This window comes from Grampus griseus (assembly GCF_964374135.1).
Source record: "Grampus griseus genome assembly, chromosome: 9".
Classification (NCBI taxonomy): Eukaryota; Metazoa; Chordata; class Mammalia; order Artiodactyla; family Delphinidae; genus Grampus; species Grampus griseus.
The window spans coordinates 14262761-14271381 of NC_139003.1; positions in this window are offsets into that span (position 1 = coordinate 14262761).

Here is an 8621-nt window from a genome sequence, read left to right on the forward strand (position 1 = left end):
CACTGCCAGGCCTACAGACGGTAGTTGGGGTCTTACAGGGAGACCCCACATCTTCCTCTGTGATCAGTCACCCACTGGGGCCTGGGCACAGGGTCTAGCAGAGGGTCTCTTGACCAGGGTGTGCATTCAACAGCACAGGCCGTGAGCTGCTTAGCCCCGGGCGCCCCTCCTCTGGACTCTGACGTGAGCAGGTTGGGCGTCTCTGGAGTTGAGCATCTCATCCCCTCTGCTCCTGACATAAAGAGACAAAGCTGATGTGTACAAAGAGTCTGATGCGAGGTTAGCCGTCTCACTCTCCTATAGACTCATTACCAAAACAGAGAGGTATTTTCTGCTTCTTCCTCTTCAGAGGGCGGTTGGACTTGCTGTCCTGGAAATTGAGGTGTTCCTAGCCCCAGGAGAGAGTCGAGTGCTTTCATTTTTAAAAGCCTAGACTCATAAAATAATCATAACACAGAAGGTTTAGGATAGAGGAAGACTCCAAGGACTGAGTCCAAAAACAGCCCAAGGATGGAGGAGACTGGGTGGGGACAGGTGTTCCCACAGTGCCAGAGACCTGCCCTGGAGGGACAGGGAGGGGGCAGGACCTCAGCCGGGGGAGGGCATGAGTGGATGCATGTGGAGGCTGGCTGGCCAGGGAGGAGGGAGTCTGTAACACAAAGGCTGGATTTGTCGGGGTTCTTCAGAGAAACAGAACCAACAAGGATATGTTTGTATGTATATTTCATATGTTTATATTTCCTATCTGTATAATTAGGAGCTGACTCACCCCCTTATAGAGGCCGAGCAATCTCATGGTCTGCAGTTGGCAGGCCGGAGACTCACTAGAGCTGATGGTGTAGTTCCAGTCTGAAGGCGGGAGGAGACCCAGGTCCCAGCTGCCCGCACCCACATGCGAGGGGTGGGGTTAAGCCTGGTAAAGACCAGCACCTGGAGGCTAATCTGTCTCAGGCAGAAGCAGCAGCACAATCAGGACCCAAAACCCAAGAATGGGCCTCCTCTTTCAAGGCACCAATAAATCCTGGGGTCCTTGTTTAATCTGCTTGCGAGAGGGAGCCCTGGAAATTGACTCAGAGTGAAGTTCTCATGCATCTTCGTAAGTGGCAGCTTGAATTGGATATCGTATGACTTAGGAAAATAAAGCAAGGTGACATTTCTTGCCCTTGAATGTTGAAAAGCACATCACTACCCATTCTGAATCTTTAGGAGCCCTGCCATCACAACAGTGATGCAGAAATAAGAAAGGAAGTTGATAAGATTCAACTAACACGTCGTTAATCTCTGCAGCTATTACCTAAGGTGAGGGGTTGAATTTTTTTTTAATTTATTTATTATTATTATTTTTTTTTTTTTTTGGCTGTGCCAGGTCTTAGTTGCAGCACGCGGGGTCTTCGTTACGGCACAAGGATCTTTAGTTGCAGCATGCGGACTAATTAGTTGTGGGATGCGGACTCTTAGTTGTGGCATGCATGCGGGATCTAGTTCCCTGACCAGGGATCGAACCCGGGCCCCTGCATTGGGAGTGCGGAGTCTTACCCACGGGACCACCAGGGAAGCCCTGAGGGGTGGAATTTTATAGACTGTGAGGCAGAGGTCAAGGATGGTAAGGATTCTGGGTATCAGTTCCCATGTGGGAGGGTATTCCCACACAACCAATCAATTCTCAGACACCAGCTGGTTATTCTACAGTTTAGCTCAATTCTGACACTGTCTACCTGGAGATAGTCAGATCCCACAGATTAAGGACTGAGTCCCACCAGACTGCCACCACTTCAGGTGTCAACTGAAAGTCCAGGTTGTCACCTGTACTTATAACCAACTGGCTATACAGCAGAGGTTCCCATGACCCCCTCCTTGTGTTGGATTAATTTGCTAGAGCGGCTCACAGGACTCAAGATACCAGTTTACTTACTAGATTACCAGTTTATTATAAAAGGATATAACTCAGGAACAGCCAGGTGGAAGAGATGCATGGGGCAAGGAATGTGGGCAGGGGCGGCAGAGCTTCCATGCCCTTCTCTCCAAGGGCACCACTCTCCCTGCATCTCCACATGTTCACCAACCCAGAAGTTCTCCAGACGCCATCCTTTTGGGTTTTGATGCAGGCTTCATTACACAGGCATGATTGATTAAACCATTGCCCATTGGTGACTGATTCAACCTTCTGCTCTTTTCCTGTCCCTGGAGATCAAGGGTGGTACTGAAAATTTCAGCCCTCAGGACTTCCCTGGTGGTCCAGTGGGTAAGACTCTACGCTCCCAATGCAGGGGGCCCGGGTTCGATCCCTGGTAGGGGAACTAGATCCCGCATGCCCGGGTTCGATCCCTGGTAGGAGAACTAGATCCCACCTGCTGCACTAAGAGCCCTCATTCCACAACTAAAAGATCCCACATGCCGCAACTAAAGAGCCCGCATGCCGCAACGATGATCCTGCATGCTGCAGCTAAGACTTGGCGCAGCCAAAATAAATAAACAAATGTTTTTTTTAAAGTTGAAACTCTTAAAAAAAAAAAAAAAGGAGCAAAGAAAAGAAAGTTTCAGCCCTCTAGTCACATGGTTGGGTCTCCTGCCAAGCAGACCCACCCTTTGGTGGGGCCCAAGTCACCTTACAAACATAACGAAAGACACCTTTGTTGCTCCCATCACTTAAGAAATTCCAAGGGTTTTGGGAACTACGTGCCAGAAATGGGGACACAGACCAAATATATATTTCTTTTTCTTTTTTTCTTTTATAAATTTTTTAATTTTTATTTTATTTTTGGCTGCGTTGGGTCTTCGCTGCTGCGTGCAGGTTTTCTCTGGTTGCGGCGAGCGGGGGCTACTCTTCCCTGTGCTGTGTGAGCCTCTCATTGTGGTGGCCTCTCCTGTTGTGGAGCACAGGCTCCAGGCGCACAGGCTTCAGCAGCTGTGGCTCACGGGCTTAGTTGCTCCACGGCATGTGGGATCCTCCAGGGCCAGGGCTCAAACCCATGTCCCCTGCATGGGCAGGCAGACTCCCAACCACTGAGCCATCAGGGAAGCCCCTATATTTCTTATAAAATGCAATATCGCAGATGGTGTTTCCCCAGACACAGTGATTGAACCTGGAGATCTCTGGGCTCTCGTCTGAAAAACCAGGCTGATGGGGCTTCCCTGGTGGCGCAGTGGTTGGGAATCTGCTTGCTAATGCAGGGGACACGGGTTCGAGCCCTGGTCTGGGAAGATCCCACATGCCGCGGAGCAACTAGGCCCGTGAGCCACAGCTACTGAGCCTGCGCGTCTGGAGCCTGTGCTCCGCAACAGGAGAGGCCGCGATAGTGAGAGGCCCGCGCGCCGCGATGAAGAGTGGCCCCCGCTCGCCGCAACTAGAGAAAGCCCTCACACAGAAACGAAGACCCAACACAGCCAAAAATAAATTAATAAACTCCTACCCCCAACATCTTGAAAACAACAACAACAACCAAAAAGAACAGGCTGGTGGTCACCAAATCACACATATACCAGAATTCAAGACTATTGACACATGGTGGGGGAGGTGCCGTGGACATGGCTCCCCGCTCCTGGCTGCAGGGAGCTCCTTGAAGGGAGGAAGCCAAGAATAGGCAGAACAGGAGCTGGAGCCACCAAGATAGATGATGGAGCCCTAGTGACGGTGCCACTCAGACCACAAGAGAATAGTAAACTCTAGACCAGGCAGTATCCAGTCTTAAGTGGCGGTGAGATGGTTTTCTTTTCCTTTTTCTTTTTTAATAAGGTCTTTCCTTTTTTATTATTTATTTATGTATTTGTGTTTTTATTTGGCTGCGCCGGGTCTTAGATGCAGCTCGCGGAATCTTCATTGCCGTGGGGGGGATCTTTGTTGCAGCATGCAGAATTTTTAGTTGCGGCATGCGAGATCCAGTTCCCTGACCAGGGATCGAACTCGGGCCCCCTGCGTTGGGAGCATGGAGTCTTACCCACTGCACCACCAGGGAAGTCCCGAGATGGTTTTCAATGGTGAGTTTTCACCATGGGCTAAAGGGCTCAGCTGTCTGAGTCCATAAGAGGAGGGTGGGTGGCCAGGACCCATCAAGGCACTGACAGCTGGGCCGAGCTTGAGCATGAGGCTGAGACCTCCAGAGGGTCTCAGTGGGAAACAGGGCAGGAGGCCAGGGAGGCAGAAGAGCCTGTACTAAGGGGTTAGACAGGGAGGCCGATGAGAGATGAGAGACGTGCCCCAAACTTACCAGCTACCTGCACAGTAGTGTTGAGGGACCCCTTATCCTTCCCAGCTGGCCCTCCCCGCCCTTCGGTTCCGGGCCTCAGTTTTGTTGCAGGAAGGAGCACCCTTTCCAAGGCCCGAGAGTGGGCTCTTTTCTAACACTCGGAAATGCATTGTCCGAGGAGACACACGTGCTGACACAGCAAGAGACTTTATCGGGAAGGGGCGCCCGGGTGGAGCTGGTAAGGGAACCCGGAAGGACTGCTCTGCCACGTGGCTCACGGTCTCGGGCTTCATGGTGATGGGATTAGCTTCCGGGTTGTCTCTGGCCAGTCACTCTGACTCAGGGTCCTTTCTGGTGGCACGCGCAACCGCTCAGCCACGGTGGATTCCAGCGAGGAGGATTCTGGGACGTTGGTAGGACATGTGGATGGGCGTCTCCTCTCTCCTTTTGACCTTTCCCGTATTCTTCTGGTTGGTGGTGGCTTGTTAGTTCTGTGTTCCTTACCAGGACCTCCTGTTGTAAGATAACTCATGCAAATTGTTACTGTCTTGGCCCGGCCAGGGCAGGCGGTTTCAGTCAGTGTTTCCCTAACAGTTTGGGAGTGGGGACTGCCAGTGATAGGTTATCACCACCACTGGCGGCGGGTCTCACGGGGCAGGCAAGGGTCCCCCGCGTCTCAGGGGACTAGAATGTCTGGTGTGTCTCTGTATCAAGCAGTGCTGGAAAAACTTGCCAAATTCTTGCATTTGGGAGACATTTTCTTATGTTCCACTTTTTTCTCCATCCCTCATTTTCCCTGAAAACGGCTTTTTTTTTTTCTGATTATATAAATAGTTACCACCTTTGTCTTGAAATACACATGCTTCAGCTGTTAACATCTTAGCTTAGACTTAACATCCACATTTAGTCAGCCTTCCTAGTTATATACTCTATTTGTTTAGAGTTCGCGAGGCCTGCTTTGACTTGGGAGATCCCGGTGCCCGAGGACTCGCTAGGAAGTCTCCTCTGCGGCGGGCTGACTTGGCTCAGAGGGGGGGAGGGTCCTCCACATCTGGATGCCGCTCACCGAGGTGCTTCTGGGCGCTGCTGTCTTCTCCTTTTGCTGCTCTCAGACTGTGGCTCTAGGGGTCCCACGCAGCCTGATGATGTCTTTTGCGTAGCAGCGACGTGAGGCTTCCCTGGTGGGTGCTGGTGGGTGCTGCTTCTGCACTCATGTCCCTTTGTCCCCCCTCATCTCTTTCTGGCCCTGTCTCCTGTTCCCTGCACTGCTCCCATCCAGGTCTTTCCGGGTGTTGAGCCCCAGACCCAGAGAGAGCAGCTGGGTGTGCCTCAATAGACAGTGTTACTATCTATTCATCAGGGCTGTCTATTCACACAGGTCAGTAACTCACAAGCCCCAGTGCACTGCATTGTAGCAGATTCCGGGATGGCGCTCCCAGCAAGGGAGGATCTTTGTTTTGACATGCCGGGAGCAAGCAGACGGTGACTCAGGGAGCTGTTTTCCTGTCCTGTTACGGCTTCCAAGTCTCCTTGGATGAGCTTGCACGCGTCCAGGTGGAATATTTTCTCACCCCCGTTGCAGCCTTACCTTTACCTGCTCACCTGACTGAAGGCCACCGTTTGTTCCTCCACTGGATTCACGTTTGTCTCTCCTCTAGCTGCAAGCGGATCCTTCACTAAATAACTGAGGCAGAAACAGGATGCCTTGTCCCTCCCAGCAGAAAGCTAATGTCCCAGAGAACAACAGGGATAAGATCGGGGTAAGGAGGTGGCTGGAGGAACTTGAAAGCGAGGCCCCGGCTGCTGAGTAACTAGGTCAACTCCTGCTCCTTGGCCCCAGCCCACGACTTGCATGGACCAGAGACTGGGAAAGAAACCTCCAAGAGCCCAGAGGACGAGGGGAACAAGATGCAGGAAACGGGGAGAAAAGACGTGTTTGGCAGTCGCAGATGCATGACGGCATCGTGAGTCTTCCACTTAGGAGTTCTGTGACCCTGGCAAGTACCTCAACCTCTCTCACTCTCAGTTTCCGGTAAAGAAGGAATTTTAGTGTCTTCCTCACCAAGTTATTGTGAAGAGTATTTACTCATAACAGCCGAATGCACCGTGTGAAACTTGATTGGATCCTAGTGTGAAAAAAATTGGGGGAATTTAAATACGGTCTCTGTAATATCATCTAGCATGGAGTACTTGCTCATTTCTTGGTGTAAGGATGGTACGGACTTCTGCAGAACACTATATTCGTGGGCGATACATGCTGAAGTATTTAAGGCACAAGTTTCGCGAGGTCTGAAGCACATTCAAATGGTTCGGCAACAAAAAGTACATTAGCATGGAGAGAAAGACAAAGCAAATATGATGAAATGCTGACTGTTGAGTCCAGGTGGAGGGTCTTTAAGAGTTCGCTGTGTGTGCTTTCTATTTTTCTTAATGTTTAAAATTTGTCAGAGAAAAATCGGGGGAGAAAAAGAAGAAATGAGACAAGGTATGTCAAGTACCCTGCACAGCGCCCCATTCGGCAATGTTTATTTCATAAATATTCATAATATGTCACCAGGGTGACATCGGCCAAGAGCCGGGGATGGGCCTGCCAGGTACTGTCCTGGGGTTACAGCAGTGGCTGCCAGAGGGCCGGAGACAAATAGTAAACAATGAAACAAATATGTGAACACGTTGGCCGAAGACAGTGCCGAGTGCTATGAAAACAGTCACAGGTGAGGGACCAGGGACCCGGGGGTGGGAGTGCCACACTGGCTTGGCTGCCCCTGAGCCTCTGAGCAGGTGGAATGTGAGCTGAGGATGGACCGTGCCAGGGAGCTGGCGGTGCAGAGACCTCCCTCCACCACCACCTGTGCATCCAAGGACCCTAGAAGAGCTCAGGATGCCACAGGGGGTGACATCGGCCAAGAGCCGGGGCTGGGCGTGTTTGCTTCCTCTCTAGGAGCAGCCAGCCATGGCTCAGTTTATGCTCTTACAACTCCTCAGTTTGCTCAGGTGGCCCCGGTACCATCAGCCTCCTGGAGCAGTGAACTCCGGGAGGGCGTGACAAGGGTGCCTGCTGAGCCACTTCCTGGAACCAACCGGTGATCTGGAACGGGCCTTAGAAGGAATCTCCATGGCCCTCTTCACAGGCCCTGAGACTGGCAGAGACTTCTCAGTAACACAATTAACAAAGTATGTTCAGGGGGCTTCCCTGGTGGCGCAGTGGTTAAGAATCTGCTTGCCAGTGCAGGGGACACCGCTTCGATCTCTGGTCTGGGAAGATCCCTCATGCCGCGGAGCAACTAAGCCCGTGTGCCACAACTACTGAGCCTGCGCTCTAGAGCCCGCGAGCCACAACTACTGAGCCCGCGCACCACAACTACTGAAGCCCGCGTGCTCTAGGGCCCACATGCCACAGCTACTGAGCCCACGTGCTGCAACTCGTGAAGCCCGCGTGCCTAGAGCCCGTGCTCCACGACAGGAGAAGCCTGTGCACCGCAAGGAAGACCCAATGCAGCCAAAAAAAAAAAAGAAAGGTATGTCCAACCTCATTCATAACTCAAGAAATTCAAGTTGAAATTTCACCCATCAGATTAGTAAAGACTAAGGAGAATGGAAATATCAAGTCCTGGTGATGCTGTGTGGACGACCCTCTCTCATCCTTCATTTGCCCAGCCTCTTGTGGGTAATCTGGGTCATTTGGGCCCTGTCCATCAAATTTGAAATTGTGACCACACTTTGGTTCCATTTTAATTAATCTATTCTGAAGATATCATCAAAGAAGTGATGTTTTAAAACAATGTAGAAGGATGGTCACTGAATTATAACTGTAGCATTTGCAGCACTGCAGGAACTATGTCACGCAGAAGGAAACAACCCAAATGTCCACCAGGAGGAGACTGCTTAAATAAATCATGTATAGATATGCATTTAATAAGAGTGGAGTTTTGGAAACAAAATATATGTACGTATAATAGCAATCGAGGTCAGTGTATGCATAGAAAAGACATCCAGAAGACTGTATATTGAAATGTTAATAATAGAGGTCTCTGGGGCATGAAATCCTGGGCACTTTCACTTTCTACAGTGTGTCTTTCTGTAATATTTAAACTTTGTATCACAAGCATGTGGAGCCCACTTCTCTTGCTGCCCTCGGTCTCCCCGCTCGTGACCCCTCAGCGCAGTGCGCGCCACCAACTTCCCACAGGCACTGTGGTCTACAGTTCAAATTCAAGATGGAATTTAGATGGCCCTGGGTGCCTCTGAGTCTGAGCCCAGCCCAGGGTGGTGGGCTGTGGCCGGGGGAGCCAGGCCTTGGCGTCTCCCTCTTAGGGACCGTGACACAGTGACGCACATCATGTTTTCCTCGCAGACTCGCTCTGAGCCAAAACACGTGGAAGATAAGAAGTCTTTGATTTTATAAACTACATATGTGATGATCGTCATCCCAGGCGA